Source organism: Opisthocomus hoazin, chromosome 36 (assembly GCF_030867145.1).
Source record: "Opisthocomus hoazin isolate bOpiHoa1 chromosome 36, bOpiHoa1.hap1, whole genome shotgun sequence".
Classification (NCBI taxonomy): domain Eukaryota; kingdom Metazoa; phylum Chordata; class Aves; order Opisthocomiformes; family Opisthocomidae; genus Opisthocomus; species Opisthocomus hoazin.
The window spans coordinates 1,836,243-1,863,797 of NC_134449.1; positions in this window are offsets into that span (position 1 = coordinate 1,836,243).

Below are 27,555 nucleotides of genomic sequence, written 5' to 3' on the forward strand. Positions count from 1 at the left end.
ACACTGCTCGCACAGAGGCACAGAGAATGGGGCTCCTTGCTTGTCTTGCCACCTCAAACTTCAAACGTAACCTGGGAAAGTTGGTGTCCCAGCCAGGCTCCTTTCGCAGCCCTGCTCCGAAAGTGCGAACGTCTGCAGATAGCTGGCAGCCAGAAGGGGCTAGCCTGGAAAGCTGTTGCTCAGCCTCATCTGCCCATGGCACTGTTCGCACAGAGGCACAGAGAATGGGGCTCCTTGCTTGTCTTGCCACTTGAAACTTCAAACGTAGCCTGGGAAAGATGGTGTACCTGCTAGGCTCCTTTCGCAGCCCGGCTCTTGAAATGCGAACGTCTGCAGATAGCTGGCAGCCAGAAGGGGCTAGCCTGGAAAGCTGTTGCTCAGCCTCATCTGCCCATGGCACTGCTTGCACAGAGGCACAGAGAATGGGGCTGCTGGCTTGTCTTGCCACCTCAAACTTCAAAGGTAGCCTGGGAAAGTTGGTGTCCCAGCCAGGCTCCTTTCGCAGACCTGCTCCGAAAGTGCGAACGTCTGCAGATAGCTGGCAGGCAGAAGGGGCTAGCCTGGAAAGCTGTTGCTCAGCCTCATCTGCCCATGGCACTGCTTGCACAGAGGCACAGAGAATGGGGCTGCTTGCTTATCTTGCCACTTGAAACTTCAAACGCATGATGGGAATGGTGGTGTCCCTGCCAGGCTCCTATCACAGCCCTGCTCCGAAAGTGCGAACGTCTGCAGATAGCTGGCAGCCAGAAGGGGCTAGCCTGGAAAGCTGTTGCTCAGCCTCATCTGCCCATGGCAGTGCTTGCACAGAGGCACAGAGAATGGGGCTGCTTGCTTGTCTTGCCATCTCAAACTTCAAACGTAGCCTGGGAAAGATGGTGTACCTGCTAGGCTCCTTTCGCAGCCCTGCTCTTGAAATGCGAACGTCTGCAGATAGCTGGCAGCCAGAAGGGGCTAGCCTGGAAAGCTGTTGCTCAGCCTCATCTGCCCAAGGCAGTGCTCGCACAGAGGCACAGAGAATGGGGCTGCTTGCTTGTCTTGCCACTTGAAACTTCAAACGTAACCTGGGAAATTTTGTGTCCCAGCCAGGCTCCTTTCGCAGCCCTGCTCCGAAAGTGCGAACGTCTGCAGATAGCTGGCAGCCAGAAGGGGCTAGCCTGGAAAGCTGTTGCTCAGCCTCATCTGCCCATGGCACTGCTCGCACAGAGGCACAGAGAATGGGGCTGCTTGCTTGTCTTGCCACCTCAAACTTCAAAGGTACCCTGGGAAAGTTGGTGTCCCAGCCAGGCTCCTTTCGCAGCCCTGCTCCGAAAGTGCGAACGTCTGCATATAGCTGGCAGCCAGAAGGGGCTAGCCTGGAAAGCTGTTGCTCAGCCTCATCTGCCCATGGCAGTGCTCGCACAGAGGCACAGAGAATGGGGCTCCTTCCTTGTCTTGCCACCTCAAACTTCAAAGGTAGCCTGGGAAAGTTGGTGTCCCAGCCAGGCTCCTTTCGCAGCCCTGCTCTTGAAATGCGAACGTATGCAGATAGCTGGCAGGCAGAAGGGGCTAGCCTGGAAAGCTGTTGCTCAGCCTCATCTGCCCATGGCACTGTTCGCATAGAGGCACAGAGAATGGGGCTGCTTGCTTGTCTTGCCACTTGAAACTTCAAACGCATGCTGGGAATGGTGGTGTCCCTGCCAGGCTCCTATCACAGCCCTGCTCCGAAAGTGCGAACGTCTGCAGATAGCTGGCAGGCAGAAGGGGCTAGCCTGGAAAGCTGTTGCTCAGCCTCATCTGCCCATGGCAGTGCTCGCACAGAGGCACAGAGAATGGGGCTGCTTGCTTGTCTTGCCACTTGACACTTCAAACGCATGCTGGGAATGGTGGTGTCCCAGCCAGGCTCCTTTCTCAGCCCTGCTCCGAAAGTGCGAACGTCTGCAGATAGCTGGCAGGCAGAAGGGGCTAGCCTGGAAAGCTGTTGCTCAGCCTCATCTGCCCATGGCAGTGCTCGCACAGAGGCACAGAGAATGGGGCTGCTTGCTTGTCTTGCCACCTCAAACTTCAAACGTAGCCTGGGAAAGTTGGTGTCCCAGCCAGGCTCTTTTCGCAGCCCTGCTCCGAAAGTGCGAACGTCTGCAGATAGCTGGCAGCCAGAAGGGGCTAGCTCGGAAAGCTGTTGCTCAGCCTCATCTGCCCATGGCACTGCTTGCACAGAGGCACAGAGAATGGGGCTGCTTGCTTGTCTTGCCACCTCAAACTTCAAACGTAGCCTGGGAAAGTTGGTGTCCCAGCCAGGCTCCTTTCGCAGACCTGCTCCGAAAGTGCGAACGTCTGCAGATAGCTGGCAGGCAGAAGGGGCTATCCTGGAAAGCTGTTGCTCAGCCTCATCTGCCCATGGCACTGTTCCCATAGAGGCACAGAGAATGGGGCTGCTTGCTTATCTTGCCACTTGAAACTTCAAACGCATGCTGGGAATGGTGGTGTCCCTGCCAGGCTCCTATCACAGCCCTGCTCCAAAAGTGCGAACGTCTGCAGATAGCTGGCAGCCAGAAGGGGCTAGCCTGGAAAGCTGTTGCTCAGCCTCATCTGCCCATGGCACTGTTCGCATAGAGGCACAGAGAATGGGGCTGCTTGCTTATCTTGCAACTTCAAACTTCAAACGCATGCTGGGAATGGTGGTGTCCCAGCCAGGCTCCTTTCGCAGCCCTGCTCCGAAAGTGCGAACGTCTGCAGATAGCTGGCAGCCAGAAGGGGCTAGCCTGGAAAGTTGTTGCTCAGCCTCATCTGCCCATGGCACTGCTCGCACAGAGGCACAGAGAATGGGGCTGCTTGCTTGTCTTGCCACCTCAAACTTCAAACGTAGCCTGGGAATGGTGGTGTCCCTGCCAGGCTCCTATCACAGCCCTGCTCCGAAAGTGCGAACGTCTGCAGATAGATGGCAGGCAGAAGGGGCTAGCCTGGAAAGCTGTTGCTCAGCCTCATATGCCCATGGCAGTGCTCGCACAGAGGCACAGAGAATGGGGCTCCTTGCTTGTCTTGCCACTTGAAACTTCAAACGCATGCTGGGAATGGTGGTGTCCCTGCCAGACTCCTATCGCAGCCCTGCTCCGAAAGTGCGAACGTCTGCAGATAGCTGGCAGGCAGAAGGGGCTAGCCTGGAAAGCTGTTGCTCAGCCTCATCTGCCCATGGCAGTGCTCGCACAGAGGCACAGAGAATGGGGCTGCTTGCTTGTCTTGCCACCTCAAACTTCAAAGGTAGCCTGGGAAAGATGGTGTACCTGCTAGACCTCTTTCGCAGCCCTGCTCCTGAAATGTGAACGTCTGCAGATAGCTGGCAGGCAGAAGGGGCTAGCCTGGAAAGCTGTTGCTCAGCCTCATCTGCCCTTGGCACTGTTCGCATAGAGGCACAGAGAATGGGGCTGCTTGCTTGTCTTGCCACCTCAAACTTCAAAGGTAGCCTGGGAAAGTTGGTGTCCCAGCCAGGCTCCTTTCGCAGCCCTGGTCTTGAAATGCGAACGTCTGCAGATAGCTGGCAGGCAGAAGGGGCTAGCCTGGAAAGCTGTTGCTCAGCCTCATCTGCCCATGGCAGTGCTCGCACAGAAGCACAGAGAATGGGGCTGCTTGCTTCTCTTGCCACCTCAAACTTCAAAGGTAGCCTGGGAAAGTTGGTGTCCCAGCCAGGCTCCTTTCGCAGCCCTGGTCTTGAAATGCGAATGTCTGCAGATAGCTGGCAGCCAGAAGGGGCTAGCCTGGAAAGCTGTTGCTCAGCCTCATCTGCCCATGGCAGTGCTCGCACAGAGGCACAGAGAATGGGGCTGCTTGCTTATCTTGCCACTTGAAACTTCAAACGCATGCTGGGAATGGTGGTGTCCCTGCCAGGCTCCTATCACAGCCCTGCTCCGAAAGTGCGAACGTCTGCAGATAGCTGGCAGGCAGAAGGGGCTAGCCTGGAAAGCTGTTGCTCAGCCTCATCTGCCCATGGCACTGTTCGCACAGAGGCACAGAGAATGGGGCTGCTTGCTTGTCTTGCCACCTCAAACTTCAAAGGTAGCCTGGGAAAGTTGGTGTCCCAGCCAGGCTCCTTTCCCAGCCCTGCTCCGAAAGTGCGAACGTCTGCAGATAGCTGGCAGCCAGAAGGGGCTAGCCTGGAAAGCTGTTGCTCAGCCTCATCTGCCCATGGCACTGTTCGCATAGAGGCACAGAGAATGGGGCTGCTTGCTTGTCTTGCCACCTCAAACTTCAAACGTAGCCTGGGAAAGTTGGTGTGCCAATCAGGCTCCTTTCGCAGCCCTGCTCCGAAAGTGCGAACGTCTGCAGATAGCTGGCAGCCAGAAGGGGCTAGCCTGGAAAGCTGTTGCTCAGCCTCATCTTCCCATGGCAGTGCTCGCACAGAGGCACAGAGAATGGGGCTGCTTGCTTGTCTTGCCACCTCAAACTTCAAACGTAGCCTGGGAAAGATGGTATACCTGCTAGGCTCCTTTCGCAGCCTAGCTCTTGAAATGCGAACCTCTGCAGATAGCTGGCAGCCAGAAGGGGCTAGCCTGGAAAGCTGTTGCTCAGCCTCATCTGCCCATGGCACTGCTCGCACAGAGGCACAGAGAATGGGGCTGCTTGCTTGTCTTGCCAACTCAAAGTTCAAACGTAGCCTGGCAAAGTTGGTGTCCCTGCCAGGCTCCTTTCGCAGCCATGCTCCGAAAGTGCGAACGTCTGCAGATAGCTGGCAGCCAGAAGGGGCTAGCCTGGAAAGCTGTTGCTCAGCCTCATCTGCCCATGGCACTGTTCGCATAGAGGCACAGAGAATGGGGCTGCTTGCTTATCTTGCCACTTGAAACTTCAAACGCATGCTGGGAAAGGTGGTGTCCCTGCCAGGCTCCTATCACAGCCCCGCTCCAAAAGTGCGAACGTCTGCAGATAGCTGGCAGCCAGAAGGGGCTAGCCTGGAAAGCTGTTGCTCAGCCTCATCTGCCCATGGCACTGTTCGCATAGAGGCACAGAGAATGGGGCTGCTTGCTTATCTTGCCACTTGAAACTTCAAACGCATGCTGGGAATGGTGGTGTCCCTGCCAGGCTCCTTTCGCACCCCTGCTCCGAAAGTGCGAACGTCTGCAGATAGCTGGCAGCCAGAAGGGGCTAGCCTGGAAAGCTGTTGCTCAGCCTCATCTGCCCATGGCAGTGCTCGCACAGAGGCACAGAGAATGGGGCTGCTTGCTTGTCTTGCCACCTCAAACTTCAAAGGTAGCCTGGGAAAGTTGGTGTCCCAGCCAGGCTCCCTTCTCAGCCCTGCTCCGAAAGTGCGAACGTCTGCAGATAGCTGGCAGCCAGAAGGGGCTAGCCTGGAAAGCTGTTGCTCAGCCTCATCTGCCCATGGCACTGTTCGCATAGAGGCACAGAGAATGGGGCTGCTTGCTTATCTTGCCACTTGAAACTTCAAACGCATGCTGGGAATGGTGGTGTCCCTGCCAGGCTCCTATCACAGCCCTGCTCCGAAAGTGCGAACGTCTGCAGATAGCTGGCAGCCAGAAGGGGCTAGCCTGGAAAGCTGTTGCTCAGCCTCATCTGCCCATGGCAGTGCTCGCACAGAGGAACAGAGAATGGGGCTGCTTGCTTGTCTTGCCACCTCAAACTTCAAACGTAGCCTGGGAAAGTTGGTGTGCCAATCAGGCTCCTTTCGCAGCCCTGCTCCGAAAGTGCGAACGTCTGCAGATAGCTGGCAGCCAGAAGGGGCTAGCCTGGAAAGCTGTTGCTCAGCCTCATCTTCCCATGGCAGTGCTCGCACAGAGGCACAGAGAATGGGGCTGCTTGCTTGTCTTGCCACCTCAAACTTCAAACGTAGCCTGGGAAAGATGGTATACCTGCTAGGCTCCTTTCGCAGCCCTGGTCTTGAAATGCGAACGTCTGCAGATAGCTGGCAGCCAGAAGGGGCTAGCCTGGAAAGCTGTTGCTCAGCCTCATCTGCCCATGGCACTGCTCGCACAGAGGCACAGAGAATGGGGCTGCTTGCTTGTCTTGCCACCTCAAACTTCAAACGTAGCCTGGGAAAGTTGGTGTCCCAGCCAGGCTCCTTTCGCAGCCCTGCTCTTCAAATGCGAACGTCTGCAGATAGCTGGCAGCCAGAAGGGGCTAGCCTGGAAAGCTGTTGCTCAGCCTCATCTGCCCATGGCAGTGCTCGCACAGACGCACAGAGAATGGGGCTGCTTGCTTGTCTTGCCACCTCAAAGTTCAAACGTAGCCTGGCAAAGTTGGTGTCCCTGCCAGGCTCCTTTCGCAGCCATGCTCCGAAAGTGCGAACGTCTGCAGATAGCTGGCAGCCAGAAGGGGCTAGCCTGGAAAGCTGTTGCTCAGCCTCATCTGCCCATGGCACTGTTCGCATAGAGGCACAGAGAATGGGGCTGCTTGCTTATCTTGCCACTTGAAACTTCAAACGCATGCTGGGAAAGGTGGTGTCCCTGCCAGGCTCCTATCACAGCCCCGCTCCAAAAGTGCGAACGTCTGCAGATAGCTGGCAGCCAGAAGGGGCTAGCCTGGAAAGCTGTTGCTCAGCCTCATCTGCCCATGGCAACTGTTCGCATAGAGGCACAGAGAATGGGGCTGCTTGCTTATCTTGCCACTTCAAACTTCAAACGCATGCTGGGAATGGTGGTGTCCCTGCCAGGCTCCTTTCGCAGCCCTGCTCCGAAAGTGCGAACGTCTGCAGATAGCTGGCAGCCAGAAGGGGCTATCCTGGAAAGCTGTTGCTCAGCCTCATCTGCCCATGGCAGTGCTCGCACAGAGGCACAGAGAATGGGGCTGCTTGCTTGTCTTGCCACCTCAAACTTCAATGGTAGTCTGTGAAAGTTGGTGTCCCAGCCAGGCTCCTTTCGCAGCCCTGGTCTTGAAATGCAAACGTCTGCAGATAGCTGGCAGCCAGAAGGGGCTAGCCTGGAAAGCTGTTGCTCAGCCTCATCTGCCCATGGCACTGTTCGTATAGAGGCACAGAGAATGGGGCTGCTTGCTTATCTTGCCACTTGAAACTTCAAACGCATGCTGGGAATGGTGGTGTCCCAGCCAGGCTCCTATCACAGCCCTGCTCCGAAAGTACGAGCGTCTGCAGATAGCTGGCAGGCAGAAGGGGCTAGCCTGGAAAGCTGTTGCTCAGCCTCATCTGCCCATGGCAGTGCTCGCACAGAGGCACAGAGAATGGGGCTGCTTACTTGTCTTGCCACCTCAAACTTCAAACGTAGCCTGGGAAAGATGGTGTACCTGCTAGACCCCTTTCGCAGCCCTGGTCTTGAAATGCGAACGTCTGCAGATAGCTGGCAGGCAGAAGGGGCTAGCCTGGAAAGCTGTTGCTCAGCCTCATCTGCCCATGGCAGTGCTCGCACAGAGGCACAGAGAATGGGGCTGCTTGCTTCTCTTGCCACCTCAAACTTCAAAGGTATCCTGGGAAAGTTGGTGTCCCAGCCCGGCTCCTTTCGCAGCCCTGGTCTTGAAATGCGAACGTCTGCAGATAGCTGGCAGCCAGAAGGGGCTAGCCTGGAAAGCTGTTGCTCAGCCTCATCTGCCCATGGCAGTGCTCGCACAGAGGCACAGAGAATGGGGCTGCTTGCTTCTCTTGCCACTTGAAACTTCAAACGCATGCTGGGAATGGTGGTGTCCCTGCCAGGCTCCTATCACAGCCCCGCTCCGAAAGTACGAACGTCTGCAGATAGCTGGCAGCCAGAAGGGGCTAGCCTGGAAAGCTGTTGCTCAGCCTCATCTGCCCATGGCAGTGCTCGCATAGAGGCACAGAGAATGGGGCTGCTTGCTTTTCTTGCAACCTCAAACTTCAATGGTAGTCTGGGAAAGTTGGTGTCCCAGCCAGGCTCCTTTCGCAGCCCTGGTCTTGAAATGCAAACGTCTGCAGATAGCTGGCAGCCAGAAGGGGCTAGCCTGGAAAGCTGTTGCTCAGCCTCATCTTCCCATGGCACTGTTCGTATAGAGGCACAGAGAATGGGGCTGCTTGCTTATCTTGCCACTTGAAACTTCAAACGCATGCTGGGAATGGTGGTGTCCCAGCCAGGCTCCTATCACAGCCATGCTCCGAAAGTACGAGCGTCTGCAGATAGCTGGCAGGCAGAAGGGGCTAGCCTGGAAAGCTGTTGCTCAGCCTCATCTGCCCATGGCAGTGCTCGCACAGAGGCACAGAGAATGGGGCTGCTTGCTTATCTTGCCACTTGAAACTTCAAACGCATGCTGGGAATGGTGGTGTCCCAGCCAGGCTCCTATCACAGCCCTGCTCCGAAAGTACGAGCGTCTGCAGATAGCTGGCAGGCAGAAGGGGCTAGCCTGGAAAGCTGTTGCTCAGCCTCATCTGCCCATGGCAGTGCTCGCACAGAGGCACAGAGAATGGGGCTGCTTACTTGTCTTGCCACCTCAAACTTCAAACGTAGCCTGGGAAAGATGGTGTACCTGCTAGACCCCTTTCGCAGCCCTGGTCTTGAAATGCGAACGTCTGCAGATAGCTGGCAGGCAGAAGGGGCTAGCCTGGAAAGCTGTTGCTCAGCCTCATCTGCCCATGGCAGTGCTCGCACAGAGGCACAGAGAATGGGGCTGCTTGCTTCTCTTGCCACCTCAAACTTCAAAGGTATCCTGGGAAAGTTGGTGTCCCAGCCAGGCTCCTTTCGCAGCCCTGGTCTTGAAATGCGAACGTCTGCAGATAGCTGGCAGCCAGAAGGGGCTAGCCTGGAAAGCTGTTGCTCAGCCTCATCTGCCCATGGCACTGTTCGCATAGAGGCACAGAGAATGGGGCTGCTTGCTTATCTTGCCACTTGAAACTTCAAACGCATGCTGGGAATGGTGGTGTCCCTGCCAGGCTCCTATCACAGCCCTGCTCCGAAAGTGCGAACGTCTGCAGATAGCTGGCAGCCAGAAGGGGCTAGCCTGGAAAGCTGTTGCTCAGCCTCATCTGCCCATGGCAGTGCTCGCACAGAGGCACAGAGAATGGGGCTGCTTGCTTGTCTTGCCACCTCAAACTTCAAAGGTAGCCTGGGAAAGTTGGTGTCCCAGCCAGGCTCCTTTCGCAGCCCTGCTCTTGAAATGCGAACGTCTGCAGATAGCTGGCAGGCAGAAGGGGCTAGCCTGGAAAGCTGTTGCTCAGCCTCATCTGCCCATGGCAGTGCTCGCACAGAGGCACAGAGAATGGGGCTGCTTGCTTATCTTGCCACTTGAAACTTCAAACGCATGCTGGGAATGGTGGTGTCCCTGCCAGGCTCCTTTCGCAGCCCTGCTCCGAAAGTGCGAACGTCTGCAGATAGCTGGCAGCCAGAAGGGGCTAGCCTGGAAAGCTGTTGCTCAGCCTCATCTGCCCATGGCACTGCTCGCACAGAGGCACAGAGAATGGGGCTGCTTGCTTTTCTTGCAACCTCAAACTTCAATGGTAGCCTGGGAAAGTTGGTGTCCCAGCCAGGCTCCTTTCGCAGCCCTGGTCTTGAAATGCAAACGTCTGCAGATAGCTGGCAGCCAGAAGGGGCTAGCCTGGAAAGCTGTTGCTCAGCCTCATCTGCCCATGGCACTGTTCGCATAGAGGCACAGAGAATGGGGCTGCTTGCTTATCTTGCCACTTGAAACTTCAAACGCATGCTGGGAATGGTGGTGTCCCTGCCAGGCTCCTATCACAGCCATGCTCCGAAAGTACGAGCGTCTGCAGATAGCTGGCAGGCAGAAGGGGCTAGCCTGGAAAGCTGTTGCTCAGCCTCATCTGCCCATGGCACTGTTCGCATAGAGGCACAGAGAATGGGGCTGCTTGCTTATCTTGCCACTTGAAACTTCAAACGCATGCTGGGAAAGGTGGTGTCCCTGCCAGGCTCCTATCACAGCCCCGCTCCAAAAGTGCGAACGTCTGCAGATAGCTGGCAGCCAGAAGGGGCTAGCCTGGAAAGCTGTTGCTCAGCCTCATCTGCCCCTGGCAACTGTTCGCATAGAGGCACAGAGAATGGGGCTGCTTGCTTATCTTGCCACTTGAAACTTCAAACGCATGCTGGGAATGGTGGTGTCCCTGCCAGGCTCCTTTCGCAGCCTTGCTCCGAAAGTGCGAACGTCTGCAGATAGCTGGCAGCCAGAAGGGGCTAGCCTGGAAAGCTGTTGCTCAGCCTCATCTGCCCATGGCACTGCTCGCACAGAGGCACAGAGAATGGGGCTGCTTGCTTTTCTTGCAACCTCAAACTTCAATGGTAGTCTGGGAAAGTTGGTGTCCCAGCCAGGCTCCTTTCGCAGCCCTGGTCTTGAAATGCAAACGTCTGCAGATAGCTGGCAGCCAGAAGGGGCTAGCCTGGAAAGCTGTTGCTCAGCCTCATCTGCCCATGGCACTGTTCGTATAGAGGCACAGAGAATGGGGCTGCTTGCTTGTCTTGCCACTTGAAACTTCAAACGCATGCTGGGAATGGTGGTGTCCCAGCCAGGCTCCTATCACAGCCATGCTCCGAAAGTACGAGCGTCTGCAGATAGCTGGCAGGCAGAAGGGGCTAGCCTGGAAAGCTGTTGCTCAGCCTCATCTGCCCATGGCAGTGCTCGCACAGAGGCACAGAGAATGGGGCTGCTTACTTGTCTTGCCACCTCAAACTTCAAACGTAGCCTGGGAAAGATGGTGTACCTGCTAGACCCCTTTCGCAGCCCTGGTCTTGAAATGCGAACGTCTGCAGATAGCTGGCAGGCAGAAGGGGCTAGCCTGGAAAGCTGTTGCTCAGCCTCATCTGCCCATGGCAGTGCTCGCACAGAGGCACAGAGAATGGGGCTGCTTGCTTCTCTTGCCACCTCAAACTTCAAAGGTATCCTGGGAAAGTTGGTGTCCCAGCCAGGCTCCTTTCGCAGCCCTGGTCTTGAAATGCGAACGTCTGCAGATAGCTGGCAGCCAGAAGGGGCTAGCCTGGAAAGCTGTTGCTCAGCCTCATCTGCCCATGGCACTGTTCGCATAGAGGCACAGAGAATGGGGCTGCTTGCTTATCTTGCCACTTGAAACTTCAAACGCATGCTGGGAATGGTGGTGTCCCTGCCAGGCTCCTATCACAGCCCTGCTCCGAAAGCGCGAACGTCTGCACATAGCTGGCAGCCAGAAGGGGCTAGCCTGGAAAGCTGTTGCTCAGCCTCATCTGCCCATGGCAGTGCTCGCACAGAGGCACAGAGAATGGGGCTGCTTGCTTTTCTTGCAACCTCAAACTTCAATGGTAGCCTGGGAAAGTTGGTGTCCCAGCCAGGCTCCTTTCGCAGCCCTGGTCTTGAAATGCAAACTTCTGCAGATAGCTGGCAGCCAGAAGGGGCTAGCCTGGAAACCTGTTGCTCAGCCTCATCTGCCCATGGCACTGTTCGCATAGAGGCACAGAGAATGGGGCTGCTTGCTTATCTTGCCACTTGAAACTTCAAACGCATGCTGGGAATGGTGGTGTCCCAGCCAGGCTCCTATCACAGCCATGCTCCGAAAGTACGAGCGTCTGCAGATAGCTGGCAGGCAGAAGGGGCTAGCCTGGAAAGCTGTTGCTCAGCCTCATCTGCCCATGGCAGTGCTCGCACAGAGGCACAGAGAATGGGGCTGCTTACTTGTCTTGCCACCTCAAACTTCAAACGTAGCCTGGGAAAGATGGTGTACCTGCTAGACCCCTTTCGCAGCCCTGCTCCTGAAATGTGAACGTCTGCAGATAGCTGGCAGGCAGAAGGGGCTAGCCTGGAAAGCTGTTGCTCAGCCTCATCTGCCCTTGGCACTGTTCGCATAGAGGCACAGAGAATGGGGCTGCTTGCTTGTCTTGCCACCTCAAACTTCAAAGGTAGCCTGGGAAAGTTGGTGTCCCAGCCAGGCTCCTTTCGCAGCCCTGCTCTTGAAATGCGAACGTCTGCAGATAGCTGGCAGGCAGAAGGGGCTAGCCTGGAAAGCTGTTGCTCAGCCTCATCTGCCCATGGCAGTGCTCGCACAGAGGCACAGAGAATGGGGCTGCTTGCTTATCTTGCCACTTGAAACTTCAAACGCATGCTGGGAATGGTGGTGTCCCTGCCAGGCTCCTTTCGCAGCCCTGCTCCGAAAGTGCGAACGTCTGCAGATAGCTGGCAGCCAGAAGGGGCTAGCCTGGAAAGCTGTTGCTCAGCCTCATCTGCCCATGGCACTGCTCGCACAGAGGCACAGAGAATGGGGCTGCTTGCTTTTCTTGCAACCTCAAACTTCAATGGTAGCCTGGGAAAGTTGGTGTCCCAGCCAGGCTCCTTTCGCAGCCCTGGTCTTGAAATGCAAACGTCTGCAGATAGCTGGCAGCCAGAAGGGGCTAGCCTGGAAAGCTGTTGCTCAGCCTCATCTGCCCATGGCACTGTTCGCATAGAGGCACAGAGAATGGGGCTGCTTGCTTATCTTGCCACTTGAAACTTCAAACGCATGCTGGGAATGGTGGTGTCCCTGCCAGGCTCCTATCACAGCCATGCTCCGAAAGTACGAGCGTCTGCAGATAGCTGGCAGGCAGAAGGGGCTAGCCTGGAAAGCTGTTGCTCAGCCTCATCTGCCCATGGCACTGTTCGCATAGAGGCACAGAGAATGGGGCTGCTTGCTTATCTTGCCACTTGAAACTTCAAACGCATGCTGGGAAAGGTGGTGTCCCTGCCAGGCTCCTATCACAGCCCCGCTCCAAAAGTGCGAACGTCTGCAGATAGCTGGCAGCCAGAAGGGGCTAGCCTGGAAAGCTGTTGCTCAGCCTCATCTGCCCCTGGCAACTGTTCGCATAGAGGCACAGAGAATGGGGCTGCTTGCTTATCTTGCCACTTGAAACTTCAAACGCATGCTGGGAATGGTGGTGTCCCTGCCAGGCTCCTTTCGCAGCCCTGCTCCGAAAGTGCGAACGTCTGCAGATAGCTGGCAGCCAGAAGGGGCTAGCCTGGAAAGCTGTTGCTCAGCCTCATCTGCCCATGGCACTGCTCGCACAGAGGCACAGAGAATGGGGCTGCTTGCTTTTCTTGCAACCTCAAACTTCAATGGTAGTCTGGGAAAGTTGGTGTCCCAGCCAGGCTCCTTTCGCAGCCCTGGTCTTGAAATGCAAACGTCTGCAGATAGCTGGCAGCCAGAAGGGGCTAGCCTGGAAAGCTGTTGCTCAGCCTCATCTGCCCATGGCACTGTTCGCATAGAGGCACAGAGAATGGGGCTGCTTGCTTATCTTGCCACTTGAAACTTCAAACGCATGCTGGGAATGGTGGTGTCCCTGCCAGGCTCCTATCACAGCCCTGCTCCGAAAGCGCGAACGTCTGCACATAGCTGGCAGCCAGAAGGGGCTAGCCTGGAAAGCTGTTGCTCAGCCTCATCTGCCCATGGCAGTGCTCGCACAGAGGCACAGAGAATGGGGCTGCTTGCTTTTCTTGCAACCTCAAACTTCAATGGTAGCCTGGGAAAGTTGGTGTCCCAGCCAGGCTCCTTTCGCAGCCCTGGTCTTGAAATGCAAACGTCTGCAGATAGCTGGCAGCCAGAAGGGGCTAGCCTGGAAACCTGTTGCTCAGCCTCATCTGCCCATGGCACTGTTCGCATAGAGGCACAGAGAATGGGGCTGCTTGCTTATCTTGCCACTTGAAACTTCAAACGCATGCTGGGAATGGTGGTGTCCCAGCCAGGCTCCTATCACAGCCATGCTCCGAAAGTACGAGCGTCTGCAGATAGCTGGCAGGCAGAAGGGGCTAGCCTGGAAAGCTGTTGCTCAGCCTCATCTGCCCATGGCAGTGCTCGCACAGAGGCACAGAGAATGGGGCTGCTTACTTGTCTTGCCACCTCAAACTTCAAACGTAGCCTGGGAAAGATGGTGTACCTGCTAGACCCCTTTCGCAGCCCTGCTCCTGAAATGTGAACGTCTGCAGATAGCTGGCAGGCAGAAGGGGCTAGCCTGGAAAGCTGTTGCTCAGCCTCATCTGCCCTTGGCACTGTTCGCATAGAGGCACAGAGAATGGGGCTGCTTGCTTGTCTTGCCACCTCAAACTTCAAAGGTAGCCTGGGAAAGTTGGTGTGCCAATCAGGCTCCTTTCGCAGCCCTGCTCCGAAAGTGCGAACGTCTGCAGATAGCTGGCAGCCAGAAGGGGCTAGCCTGGAAAGCTGTTGCTCAGCCTCATCTTCCCACGGCAGTGCTCGCACAGAGGCACAGAGAATGGGGCTGCTTGCTTATCTTGCCACTTGAAACTTCAAACGCATGCTGGGAATGGTGGTGTCCCTGCCAGGCTCCTATCACAGCCCTGCTCCGAAAGTGCGAACGTCTGCAGATAGCTGGCAGCCAGAAGGGGCTAGCCTGGAAAGCTGTTGCTCAGCCTCATCTGCCCATGGCACTGCTCGCACAGAGGCACAGAGAATGGGGCTGCTTACTTGTCTTGCCACCTCAAACTTCAAACGTAGCCTGGGAAAGATGGTGTACCTGCTAGACCCCTTTCGCAGCCCTGGTCTTGAAATGCGAACGTCTGCAGATAGCTGGCAGGCAGAAGGGGCTAGCCTGGAAAGCTGTTGCTCAGCCTCATCTGCCCATGGCACTGCTCGCACAGAGGCACAGAGAATGGGGCTGCTTGCTTGTCTTGCCACCTCAAACTTCAAAGGTATCCTGGGAAAGTTGGTGTCCCAGCCAGGCTCCTTTCGCAGCCCTGGTCTTGAAATGCGAACGTCTGCAGATAGCTGGCAGCCAGAAGGGGCTAGCCTGGAAAGCTGTTGCTCAGCCTCATCTGCCCATGGCAGTGCTCGCACAGAGGCACAGAGAATGGGGCTGCTTGCTTATCTTGCCACTTGAAACTTCAAACGCATGCTGGGAATGGTGGTGTCCCTGCCAGGCTCCTATCACAGCCCTGCTCCGAAAGTGCGAACGTCTGCAGATAGCTGGCAGCCAGAAGGGGCTAGCCTGGAAAGCTGTTGCTCAGCCTCATCTGCCCATGGCACTGCTCGCACAGAGGCACAGAGAATGGGGCTGCTTGCTTGTCTTGCCACCTCAAACTTCAAACGTAGCCTGGGAAAGTTGGTGTCCCAGCCAGGCTCCTTTCGCAGCCCTGGTCTTGAAATGCGAACGTCTGCAGATAGCTGGCAGGCAGAAGGGGCTAGCCTGGAAAGCTGTTGCTCAGCCTCATCTGCCCATGGCACTGTTCGCATAGAGGCACAGAGAATGGGGCTGCTTGCTTATCTTGCCACTTGAAACTTCAAACGCATGCTGGGAATGGTGGTGTCCCTGCCAGGCTCCTATCACAGCCCTGCTCCGAAAGCGCGAACGTCTGCAGATAGCTGGCAGCCAGAAGGGGCTAGCCTGGAAAGCTGTTGCTCAGCCTCATCTGCCCATGGCACTGTTCGCACAGAGGCACAGAGAATGGGGCTGCTTGCTCGTCTTGCCACCTCAAAGTTCAAACGTAGCCTGGCAAAGTTGGTGTCCCTGCCAGGCTCCTTTCGCAGCCATGCTCCGAAAGTGCGAACGTCTGCAGATAGCTGGCAGGCAGAAGGGGCTAGCCTGGAAAGCTGTTGCTCAGCCTCATCTGCCCATGGCACTGTTCGCATAGAGGCACAGAGAATGGGGCTGCTTGCTTATCTTGCCACTTGAAACTTCAAACGCATGCTGGGAAAGGTGGTGTCCCTGCCAGGCTCCTATCACAGCCCCGCTCCAAAAGTGCTAACGTCTGCAGATAGCTGGCAGGCAGAAGGGGCTAGCCTGGAAAGCTGTTGCTCAGCCTCATCTGCCCCTGGCAACTGTTCGCATAGAGGCACAGAGAATGGGGCTGCTTGCTTATCTTGCCACTTGAAACTTCAAACGCATGCTGGGAATGGTGGTGTCCCTGCCAGGCTCCTTTCGCAGCCCTGCTCCGAAAGTGCGAACGTCTGCAGATAGCTGGCAGCCAGAAGGGGCTAGCCTGGAAAGCTGTTGCTCAGCCTCATCTGCCCATGGCAGTGCTCGCACAGAGGCACAGAGAATGGGGCTGCTTGCTTTTCTTGCAACCTCAAACTTCAATGGTAGTCTGGGAAAGTTGGTGTCCCAGCCAGGCTCCTTTCGCAGCCCTGGTCTTGAAATGCAAACGTCTGCAGATAGCTGGCAGCCAGAAGGGGCTAGCCTGGAAAGCTGTTGCTCAGCCTCATCTGCCCATGGCACTGTTCGTATAGAGGCACAGAGAATGGGGCTGCTTGCTTGTCTTGCCACTTGAAACTTCAAACGCATGCTGGGAATGGTGGTGTCCCTGCCAGGCTCCTATCACAGCCCTGCTCCGAAAGTGCGAACATCTGCAGATAGCTGGCAGCCAGAAGGGGCTAGCCTGGAAAGCTGTTGCTCAGCCTCATCTGCCCATGGCACTGCTCGCACAGAGGCACAGAGAATGGGGCTGCTTGCTTGTCTTGCCACCTCAAACTTCAAAGGTAGCCTGGGAAAGTTGGTGTCCCAGCCAGGCTCCTTTCGCAGCCCTGGTCTTGAAATGCGAACGTCTGCAGATAGCTGGCAGGCAGAAGGGGCTAGCCTGGAAAGCTGTTGCTCAGCCTCATCTGCCCATGGCACTGTTCGCATAGAGGCACAGAGAATGGGGCTGCTTGCTTATCTTGCCACTTGAAACTTCAAACGCATGCTGGGAATGGTGGTGTCCCTGCCAGGCTCCTATCACAGCCCTGCTCCGAAAGCGCGAACGTCTGCAGATAGCTGGCAGCCAGAAGGGGCTAGCCTGGAAAGCTGTTGCTCAGTCTCATCTGCCCATGGCAGTGCTCGCACAGAGGCACAGAGAATGGGGCTGCTTGCTTTTCTTGCAACCTCAAACTTCAATGGTAGCCTGGGAAAGTTGGTGTCCCAGCCAGGCTCCTTTCGCAGCCCTGGTCTTGAAATGCAAACGTCTGCAGATAGCTGGCAGCCAGAAGGGGCTAGCCTGGAAAGCTGTTGCTCAGCCTCATCTGCCCATGGCACTGTTCGCATAGAGGCACAGAGAATGGGGCTGCTTGCTTATCTTGCCACTTGAAACTTCAAACGCATGCTGGGAATGGTGGTGTCCCAGCCAGGCTCCTATCACAGCCATGCTCCGAAAGTACGAGCGTCTGCAGATAGCTGGCAGGCAGAAGGGGCTAGCCTGGAAAGCTGTTGCTCAGCCTCATCTGCCCATGGCAGTGCTCGCACAGAGGCACAGAGAATGGGGCTGCTTACTTGTCTTGCCACCTCAAACTTCAAACGTAGCCTGGGAAAGATGGTGTACCTGCTAGACCCCTTTCGCAGCCCTGCTCCTGAAATGTGAACGTCTGCAGATAGCTGGCAGGCAGAAGGGGCTAGCCTGGAAAGCTGTTGCTCAGCCTCATCTGCCCTTGGCACTGTTCGCATAGAGGCACAGAGAATGGGGCTGCTTGCTTGTCTTGCCACCTCAAACTTCAAACGTAGCCTGGGAAAGTTGGTGTGCCAATCAGGCTCCTTTCGCAGCCCTGCTCCGAAAGTGCGAACGTCTGCAGATAGCTGGCAGCCAGAAGGGGCTAGCCTGGAAAGCTGTTGCTCAGCCTCATCTTCCCATGGCAGTGCTCGCACAGAGGCACAGAGAATGGGGCTGCTTGCTTGTCTTGCCACCTCAAACTTCAAACGTAGCCTGGGAAAGATGGTATACCTGCTAGGCTCCTTTCGCAGCCTAGCTCTTGAAATGCGAACCTCTGCAGATAGCTGGCAGCCAGAAGGGGCTAGCCTGGAAAGCTGTTGCTCAGCCTCATCTGCCCATGGCAGTGCTCGCACAGAGGCACAGAGTATGGGGCTCCTTGCTTATCTTGCCACTTGAAACTTCAAACGCTTGCTGGGAATGGTGGTGTCCCTGCCAGGCTCCTATCACAGCCCTGCTCCGAAAGTGCGAACGTCTGCAGATAGCTGGCAGCCAGAAGGGGCTAGCCTGGAAAGCTGTTGCTCAGCCTCATCTGCCCATGGCACTGCTCGCACAGAGGCACAGAGAATGGGGCTGCTTGCTTGTCTTGCCACCTCAAACTTCAAACGTAGCCTGGGAAAGATGGTGTACCTGCTAGACCCCTTTCGCAGCCCTGGTCTTGAAATGCGAACGTCTGCAGATAGCTGGCAGGCAGAAGGGGCTAGCCTGGAAAGCTGTTGCTCAGCCTCATCTGCCCATGGCACTGCTCGCACAGAGGCACAGAGAATGGGGCTGCTTACTTGTCTTGCCACCTCAAACTTCAAACGTAGCCTGGGAAAGATGGTGTACCTGCTAGACCCCTTTCGCAGCCCGGCTCTTGAAATGTGAACGTCTGCAGATAGCTGGCAGGCAGAAGGGGCTAGCCTGGAAAGCTGTTGCTCAGCCTCATCTGCCCTTGGCACTGCTCGCACAGAGGCACAGAGAATGGGGCTGCTTGCTTGTCTTGCCACCTCAAACTTCAAACGTAGCCTGGGAAAGTTGGTGTGCCAATCAGGCTCCTTTCGCAGCCCTGCTCCGAAAGTGCGAACGTCTGCAGATAGCTGGCAGCCAGAAGGGGCTAGCCTGGAAAGCTGTTGCTCAGCCTCATCTTCCCATGGCAGTGCTCGCACAGAGGCACAGAGAATGGGGCTGCTTGCTTGTCTTGCCACCTCAAACTTCAAACGTAGCCTGGGAAAGATGGTATACCTGCTAGGCTCCTTTCGCAGCCCTGCTCTTGAAATGCGAACGTCTGCAGATAGCTGGCAGCCAGAAGGGGCTAGCCTGGAAAGCTGTTGCTCAGCCTCATCTGCCCATGGCACTGTTCGCATAGAGGCACAGAGAATGGGGCTGCTTGCTTATCTTGCCACTTGAAACTTCAAACGCATGCTGGGAATGGTGGTGTCCCTGCCAGGCTCCTATCACAGCCCTGCTCCGAAAGCGCGAACGTCTGCAGATAGCTGGCAGGCAGAAGGGGCTAGCCTGGAAAGCTGTTGCTCAGCCTCATCTGCCCATGGCACTGTTCGCACAGAGTCACAGAGAATGGGGCTGCTTGCTCGTCTTGCCACCTCAAAGTTCAAACGTAGCCTGGCAAAGTTGGTGTCCCTGCCAGGCTCCTTTCGCAGCCATGCTCCGAAAGTGCGAACGTCTGCAGATAGCTGGCAGGCAGAAGGGGCTAGCCTGGAAAGCTGTTGCTCAGCCTCATCTGCCCATGGCACTGTTCGCATAGAGGCACAGAGAATGGGGCTGCTTGCTTATCTTGCCACTTGAAACTTCAAACGCATGCTGGGAATGGTGGTGTCCCTGCCAGGCTCCTTTCGCAGCCCTGCTCCGAAAGTGCGAACGTCTGCAGATAGCTGGCAGCCAGAAGGGGCTAGCCTGGAAAGCTGTTACTCAGTCTCATCTGCCCATGGCAGTGCTCGCACAGAGGCACAGAGAATGGGGCTGCTTGCTTTTCTTGCAACCTCAAACTTCAATGGTAGCCTGGGAAAGTTGTTGCTCAGCCAGGCTCCTTTCGCAGCCCTGGTCTTGAAATGCAAACGTCTGCAGATAGCTGGCAGCCAGAAGGGGCTAGCCTGGAAAGCTGTTGCTCAGCCTCATCTGCCCATGGCACTGTTCGCATAGAGGCACAGAGAATGGGGCTGCTTGCTTATCTTGCCACTTGAAACTTCAAACGCATGCTGGGAATGGTGGTGTCCCAGCCAGGCTCCTATCACAGCCATGCTCCGAAAGTACGAGCGTCTGCAGATAGCTTGCAGGCAGAAGGGGCTAGCCTGGAAAGCTGTTGCTCAGCCTCATCTGCCCATGGCAGTGCTCGCACAGAGGCACAGAGAATGGGGCTGCTTACTTGTCTTGCCACCTCAAACTTCAAACGTAGCCTGGGAAAGATGGTGTACCTGCTAGACCCCTTTCGCAGCCCTGCTCCTGAAATGTGAACGTCTGCAGATAGCTGGCAGGCAGAAGGGGCTAGCCTGGAAAGCTGTTGCTCAGCCTCATCTGCCCTTGGCACTGTTCGCATAGAGGCACAGAGAATGGGGCTGCTTGCTTATCTTGCCACTTCAAACTTCAAACGCATGCTGGGAATGGTGGTGTCCCTGCCAGGCTCCTATCACAGCCCTGCTCCGAAAGTGCGAACGTCTGCAGATAGCTGGCAGCCAGAAGGGGCTAGCCTGGAAAGCTGTTGCTCAGCCTCATCTGCCCATGGCACTGCTCGCACAGAGGCACAGAGAATGGGGCTGCTTGCTTGTCTTGCCACCTCAAACTTCAAACGTAGCCTGGGAAAGTTGGTGTCCCAGCCAGGCTCCTTTCGCAGCCCTGCTCTTCAAATGCGAACGTCTGCAGATAGCTGGCAGCCAGAAGGGGCTAGCCTGGAAAGCTGTTGCTCAGCCTCATCTGCCCATGGCACTGTTCGCATAGAGGCACAGAGAATGGGGCTGCTTGCTTATCTTGCCACTTGAAACTTCAAACGCATGCTGGGAAAGGTGGTGTCCCTGCCAGGCTCCTATCACAGCCCCGCTCCAAAAGTGCGAACGTCTGCAGATAGCTGGCAGCCAGAAGGGGCTAGCCTGGAAAGCTGTTGCTCAGCCTCATCTGCCCCTGGCAACTGTTCGCATAGAGGCACAGAGAATGGGGCTGCTTGCTTATCTTGCCACTTGAAACTTCAAACGCATGCTGGGAATGGTGGTGTCCCTGCCAGGCTCCTTTCGCAGCCCTGCTCCGAAAGTGCGAACGTCTGCAGATAGCTGGCAGCCAGAAGGGGCTAGCCTGGAAAGCTGTTGCTCAGCCTCATCTGCCCATGGCAGTGCTCGCACAGAGGCACAGAGAATGGGGCTGCTTGCTTTTCTTGCGACCTGAAACTTCAATGGTAGTCTGGGAAAGTTGGTGTCCCAGCCAGGCTCCTTTCGCAGCCCTGGTCTTGAAAAGCAAACGTCTGCAGATAGCTGGCAGCCAGAAGGGGCTAGCCTGGAAAGCTGTTGCTCAGCCTCATCTGCCCATGGCAGTGCTCGCACAGAGGCACAGAGAATGGGGCTGCTTGCTTATCTTGCCACTTGAAACTTCAAACGCATGCTGGGAATGGTGGTGTCCCTGCCAGGCTCCTATCACAGCCCTGCTCCGAAAGTGCGAACGTCTGCAGATAGCTGGCAGGCAGAAGGGGCTAGCCTGGAAAGCTGTTGCTCAGCCTCATCTGCCCATGGCACTGCTCGCACAGAGGCACAGAGAATGGGGCTGCTTGCTTCTCTTGCCACCTCAAACTTCAAACGTAACCTGGGAAAGTTGGTGTCCCAGCCAGGCTCCTTTCTCAGCCCTGCTCTTGAAATGCGAACGTCTGCAGATAGCTGGCAGGCAGAAGGGGCTAGCCTGGAAAGCTGTTGCTCAGCCTCATCTGCCCATGGCACTGTTCGCATAGAGGCACAGAGAATGGGGCTGCTTGCTTATCTTGCCACTTGAAACTTCAAACGCATGCTGGGAATGGTGCTGTCCCTGCCAGGCTCCTATCACAGCCATGCTCCGAAAGTGCGAACGTCTGCAGATAGCTGGCAGGCAGAAGGGGCTAGCCTGGAAAGCTGTTGCTCAGCCTCATCTGCCCATGGCACTGTTCGCATAGAGGCACAGAGAATGGGGCTGCTTGCTTATCTTGCCACTTGAAACTTCAAACGCATGCTGGGAATGGTGGTGTCCCTGCCAGGCTTCTATCACAGCCCTGCTCCGAAAGTGCGAACGTCTGCAGATAGCTGGCAGCCAGAAGGGGCTAGCCTGGAAAGCTGTTGCTCAGCCTCATCTGCCCATGGCAGTGCTCGCACAGAGGCACAGAGAATGGGGCTGCTTGCTTTTCTTGCAACCTCAAACTTCAATGGTAGCCTGGGAAAGTTGGTGTCCCAGCCAGGCTCCTTTCGCAGCCCTGGTCTTGAAATGCAAACGTCTGCAGATAGCTGGCAGCCAGAAGGGGCTAGCCTGGAAAGCTGTTGCTCAGCCTCATCTGCCCATGGCACTGTTCGCATAGAGGCACAGAGAATGGGGCTGCTTGCTTATCCTGCCACTTCAAACTTCAAACGCATGCTGGGAATGGTGGTGTCCCAGCCAGGCTCCTATCACAGCCATGCTCCGAAAGTGCGAACGTCTGCAGATAGCTGGCAGCCAGAAGGGGCTAGCCTGGAAAGCTGTTGCTCAGCCTCATCTGCCCATGGCACTGCTCGCACAGAGGCACAGAGAATGGGGCTGCTTGCTTGTCTTGCCACCTCAAACTTCAAACGTAGCCTGGAAAAGATGGTATACCTGCTAGGCTCCTTTCGCAGCCTAGCTCTTGAAATGCGAACCTCTGCAGATAGCTGGCAGCCAGAAGGGGCTAGCCTGGAAAGCTGTTGCTCAGCCTCATCTGCCCATGGCACTGCTCGCACAGAGGCACAGAGAATGGGGCTGCTTGCTTGTCTTGCCACCTCAAACTTCAAACGTAGCCTGGGAAAGATGGTGTACCTGCTAGGCTTCTTTCGCAGCCCTGCTCTTCAAATGCGAACGTCTGCAGATAGCTGGCAGGCAGAAGGGGCTAGCCTGGAAAGCTGTTGCTCAGCCTCATCTGCCCATGGCAGTGCTCGCACAGAGGCACAGAGAATGGGGCTGCTTGCTTGTCTTGCCACCTCAAAGTTCAAACGTAGCCTGGCAAAGTTGGTGTCCCTGCCAGGCTCCTTTCGCAGCCATGCTCCGAAAGTGCGAACGTCTGCAGATAGCTGGCAGGCAGAAGGGGCTAGCCTGGAAAGCTGTTGCTCAGCCTCATCTGCCCATGGCACTGTTCGCATAGAGGCACAGAGAATGGGGCTGCTTGCTTATCTTGCCACTTGAAACTTCAAACGCATGCTGGGAAAGGTGGTGTCCCTGCCAGGCTCCTATCACAGCCCCGCTCCAAAAGTGCGAACGTCTGCAGATAGCTGGCAGCCAGAAGGGGCTAGCCTGGAAAGCTGTTGCTCAGCCTCATCTGCCCCTGGCAACTGTTCGCATAGAGGCACAGAGAATGGGGCTGCTTGCTTATCTTGCCACTTGAAACTTCAAACGCATGCTGGGAATGGTGGTGTCCCTGCCAGGCTCCTTTCGCAGCCCTGCTCCGAAAGTGCGAACGTCTGCAGATAGCTGGCAGCCAGAAGGGGCTAGCCTGGAAAGCTGTTGCTCAGCCTCATCTGCCCATGGCAGTGCTCGCACGGAAGCACAGAGAATGGGGCTGCTTGCTTTTCTTGCAACCTCAAACTTCAATGGTAGTCTGGGAAAGTTGGTGTCCCAGCCAGGCTCCTTTCGCAGCCCTGGTCTTGAAATGCAAACGTCTGCAGATAGCTGGCAGCCAGAAGGGGCTAGCCTGGAAAGCTGTTGCTCAGCCTCATCTGCCCATGGCACTGTTCGTATAGAGGCACAGAGAATGGGGCTGCTTGCTTATCTTGCCACTTGAAACTTCAAACGCATTCTGGGAATGGTGGTGTCCCAGCCAGGCTCCTATCCCAGCCATGCTCCGAAAGTACGAGCGTCTGCAGATAGCTGGCAGGCAGAAGGGGCTAGCCTGGAAAGCTGTTGCTCAGCCTCATCTGCCCATGGCAGTGCTCGCACAGAGGCACAGAGAATGGGGCTGCTTACTTGTCTTGCCACCTCAAACTTCAAACGTAGCCTGGGAAAGATGGTGTACCTGCTAGACCCCTTTCGCAGCCCTGGTCTTGAAATGCGAACGTCTGCAGATAGCTGGCAGGCAGAAGGGGCTAGCCTGGAAAGCTGTTGCTCAGCCTCATCTGCCCATGGCAGTGCTCGCACAGAGGCACAGAGAATGGGGCTGCTTGCTTCTCTTGCCACCTCAAACTTCAAAGGTATCCTGGGAAAGTTGGTGTCCCAGCCAGGCTCCTTTCGCAGCCCTGGTCTTGAAATGCGAACGTCTGCAGATAGCTGGCAGGCAGAAGGGGCTAGCCTGGAAAGCTGTTGCTCAGCCTCATCTGCCCATGGCACTGTTCGCATAGAGGCACAGAGAATGGGGCTGCTTGCTTATCTTGCCACTTGAAACTTCAAACGCATGCTGGGAATGGTGGTGTCCCTGCCAGGCTCCTATCACAGCCCTGCTCCGAAAGTGCGAACGTCTGCAGATAGCTGGCAGCCAGAAGGGGCTAGCCTGGAAAGCTGTTGCTCAGCCTCATCTGCCCATGGCACTGTTCGCACAGAGGCACAGAGAATGGGGCTGCTTGCTTGTCTTGCCACCTCAAACTTCAAAGGTAGCCTGGGAAAGTTGGTGTCCCTGCCAGGCTCCTTTCGCAGCCCTGCTCCGAAAGTGCGAACGTCTGCAGATAGCTGGCAGCCAGAAGGGGCTAGCCTGGAAAGCTGTTGCTCAGCCTCATCTGCCCATGGCAGTGCTCGCACAGAGGCACAGAGAATGGGGCTGCTTGCTTGTCTTGCCACCTCAAAGTTCAAACGTAGCCTGGCAAAGTTGGTGTCCCTGCCAGGCTCCTTTCGCAGCCATGCTCCGAAAGTGCGAACGTCTGCAGATAGCTGGCAGGCAGAAGGGGCTAGCCTGGAAAGCTGTTGCTCAGCCTCATCTGCCCATGGCACTGTTCGCATAGAGGCACAGAGAATGGGGCTGCTTGCTTATCTTGCCACTTGAAACTTCAAACGCATGCTGGGAATGGTGGTGTCCCTGCCAGGCTCCTTTCGCAGCCCTGCTCCGAAAGTGCGAACGTCTGCAGATAGCTGGCAGCCAGAAGGGGCTAGCCTGGAAAGCTGTTGCTCAGCCTCATCTGCCCATGGCAGTGCTCGCACAGAGGCACAGAGAATGGGGCTGCTTGCTTTTCTTGCAACCTCAAACTTCAATGGTAGCCTGGGAAAGTTGGTGTCCCAGCCAGGCTCCTTTCGCAGCCCTGGTCTTGAAATGCAAACGTCTGCAGATAGCTGGCAGCCAGAAGGGGCTAGCCTGGAAACCTGTTGCTCAGCCTCATCTGCCCATGGCACTGTTCGCATAGAGGCACAGAGAATGGGGCTGCTTGCTTATCTTGCCACTTGAAACTTCAAACGCATGCTGGGAATGGTGGTGTCCCAGCCAGGCTCCTATCACAGACATGCTCCGAAAGTACGAGCGTCTGCAGATAGCTGGCAGGCAGAAGGGGCTAGCCTGGAAAGCTGTTGCTCAGCCTCATCTGCCCATGGCAGTGCTCGCACAGAGGCACAGAGAATGGGGCTGCTTACTTGTCTTGCCACCTCAAACTTCAAAGGTAGCCTGGGAAAGATGGTGTACCTGCTAGACCCCTTTCGCAGCCCTGCTCCTGAAATGTGAACGTCTGCAGATAGCTGGCAGGCAGAAGGGGTAGCCTGGAAAGCTGTTGCTCAGCCTCATCTGCCCTTGGCACTGTTCGCATAGAGGCACAGAGAATGGGGCTGCTTGCTTGTCTTGCCACCTCAAACTTCAAAGGTAGCCTGGGAAAATTTGGTGTCCCAGCCAGGCTCCTTTCGCAGCCCTGGTCTTGAAATGCGAACGTCTGCAGATAGCTGGCAGCCAGAAGGGGCTAGCCTGGAAAGCTGTTGCTCAGCCTCATCTGCCCATGGCAGTGCTCGCACAGAGGCACAGAGAATGGGGCTGCTTACTTGTCTTGCCACCTCAAACTTCAAACGTAGCCTGGGAAAGATGGTGTACCTGCTAGACCCCTTTCGCAGCCCTGGTCTTGAAATGCGAACGTCTGCAGATAGATGGCAGGCAGAAGGGGCTAGCCTGGAAAGCTGTTGCTCAGCCTCATCTGCCCATGGCAGTGCTCGCACAGAGGCACAGAGAATGGGGCTGCTTGCTTCTCTTGCCACCTCAAACTTCAAAGGTAGCCTGGGAAAGTTGGTGTCCCAGCCAGGCTCCTTTCGCAGCCCTGCTCTTGAAATGCGAACGTCTGCAGATAGCTGGCAGCCAGAAGGGGCTAGCCTGGAAAGCTGTTGCTCAGCCTCATCTGCCCATGGCAGTGCTCGCACAGAGGCACAGAGAATGGGGCTGCTTGCTTATCTTGCCACTTGAAACTTCAAACGCATGCTGGGAATGGTGGTGTCCCTGCCAGGCTCCTTTCGCAGCCCTGCTCCGAAAGTGCGAACGTCTGCAGATAGCTGGCAGCCAGAAGGGGCTAGCCTGGAAAGCTGTTGCTCAGCCTCATCTGCCCATGGCACTGCTCGCACAGAGGCACAGAGAATGGGGCTGCTTGCTTGTCTTGCCACCTCAAAGTTCAAACGTAGCCTGGCAAAGTTTGTGTCCCTGCCAGGCTCCTTTCGCAGCCATGCTCCGAAAGTGCGAACGTCTGCAGATAGCTGGCAGCCAGAAGGGGCTAGCCTGGAAAGCTGTTGCTCAGCCTCATCTGCCCATGGCACTGTTCGCATAGAGGCACAGAGAATGGGGCTGCTTGCTTATCTTGCCACTTGAAACTTCAAACGCATGCTGGGAATGGTGGTGTCCCTGCCAGGCTCCTTTCGCAGCCCTGCTCCGAAAGTGCGAACGTCTGCAGATAGCTGGCAGGCAGAAGGGGCTAGCCTGGAAAGCTGTTGCTCAGCCTCATCTGCCCATGGCAGTGCTCGCACAGAGGCACAGAGAATGGGGCTGCTTGCTTTTCTTGCAACCTCAAACTTCAATGGTAGCCTGGGAAAGTTGGTGTCCCAGCCAGGCTCCTTTCGCAGCCCTGGTCTTGAAATGCAAACGTCTGCAGATAGCTGGCAGCCAGAAGGGGCTAGCCTGGAAAGCTGTTGCTCAGCCTCATCTGCCCTTGGCACTGTTCGCATAGAGGCACAGAGAATGGGGCTGCTTGCTTGTCTTGCCACCTCAAACTTCAAAGGTAGCCTGGGAAAGTTGGTGTCCCAGCCAGGCTCCTTTCGCAGCCCTGGTCTTGAAATGCGAACGTCTGCAGATAGCTGGCAGGCAGAAGGGGCTAGCCTGGAAAGCTGTTGCTCAGCCTCATCTGCCCATGGCAGTGCTCGCACAGAGGCACAGAGAATGGGGCTGCTTGCTTCTCTTGCCACCTCAAACTTCAAAGGTAGCCTGGGAAAGTTGGTGTCCCAGCCAGGCTCCTTTCGCAGCCCTGGTCTTGAAATGCGAACGTCTGCAGATAGCTGGCAGGCAGAAGGGGCTAGCCTGGAAAGCTGTTGCTCAGCCTCATCTGCCCATGGCAGTGCTCGCACAGAGGCACAGAGAATGGGGCTGCTTGCTTATCTTGCCACTTGAAACTTCAAACGCATGCTGGGAATGGTGGTGTCCCTGCCAGGCTCCTATCACAGCCCTGCTCCGAAAGTGCGAACGTCTGCAGATAGCTGGCAGCCAGAAGGGGCTAGCCTGGAAAGCTGTTGCTCAGCCTCATCTGCCCATGGCACTGTTCGCACAGAGGCACAGAGAATGGGGCTGCTTGCTTGTCTTGCCACCTCAAACTTCAAAGGTAGCCTGGAAAAGTTGGTGTCCCAGCCAGGCTCCTTTCTCAGCCCTGCTCCGAAAGTGCGAACGTCTGCAGATAGCTGGCAGCCAGAAGGGGCTAGCCTGGAAAGCTGTTGCTCAGCCTCATCTGCCCATGGCACTGTTCGCATAGAGGCACAGAGAATGGGGCTGCTTGCTTATCTTGCCACTTGAAACTTCAAACGCATGCTGGGATTGGTGGTGTCCCTGCCAGGCTCCTATCACAGCCCTGCTCCGAAAGTGCGAACGTCTGCAGATAGCTGGCAGCCAGAAGGGGCTAGCCTGGAAAGCTGTTGCTCAGCCTCATCTGCCCATGGCAGTGCTCGCACAGAGGAACAGAGAAT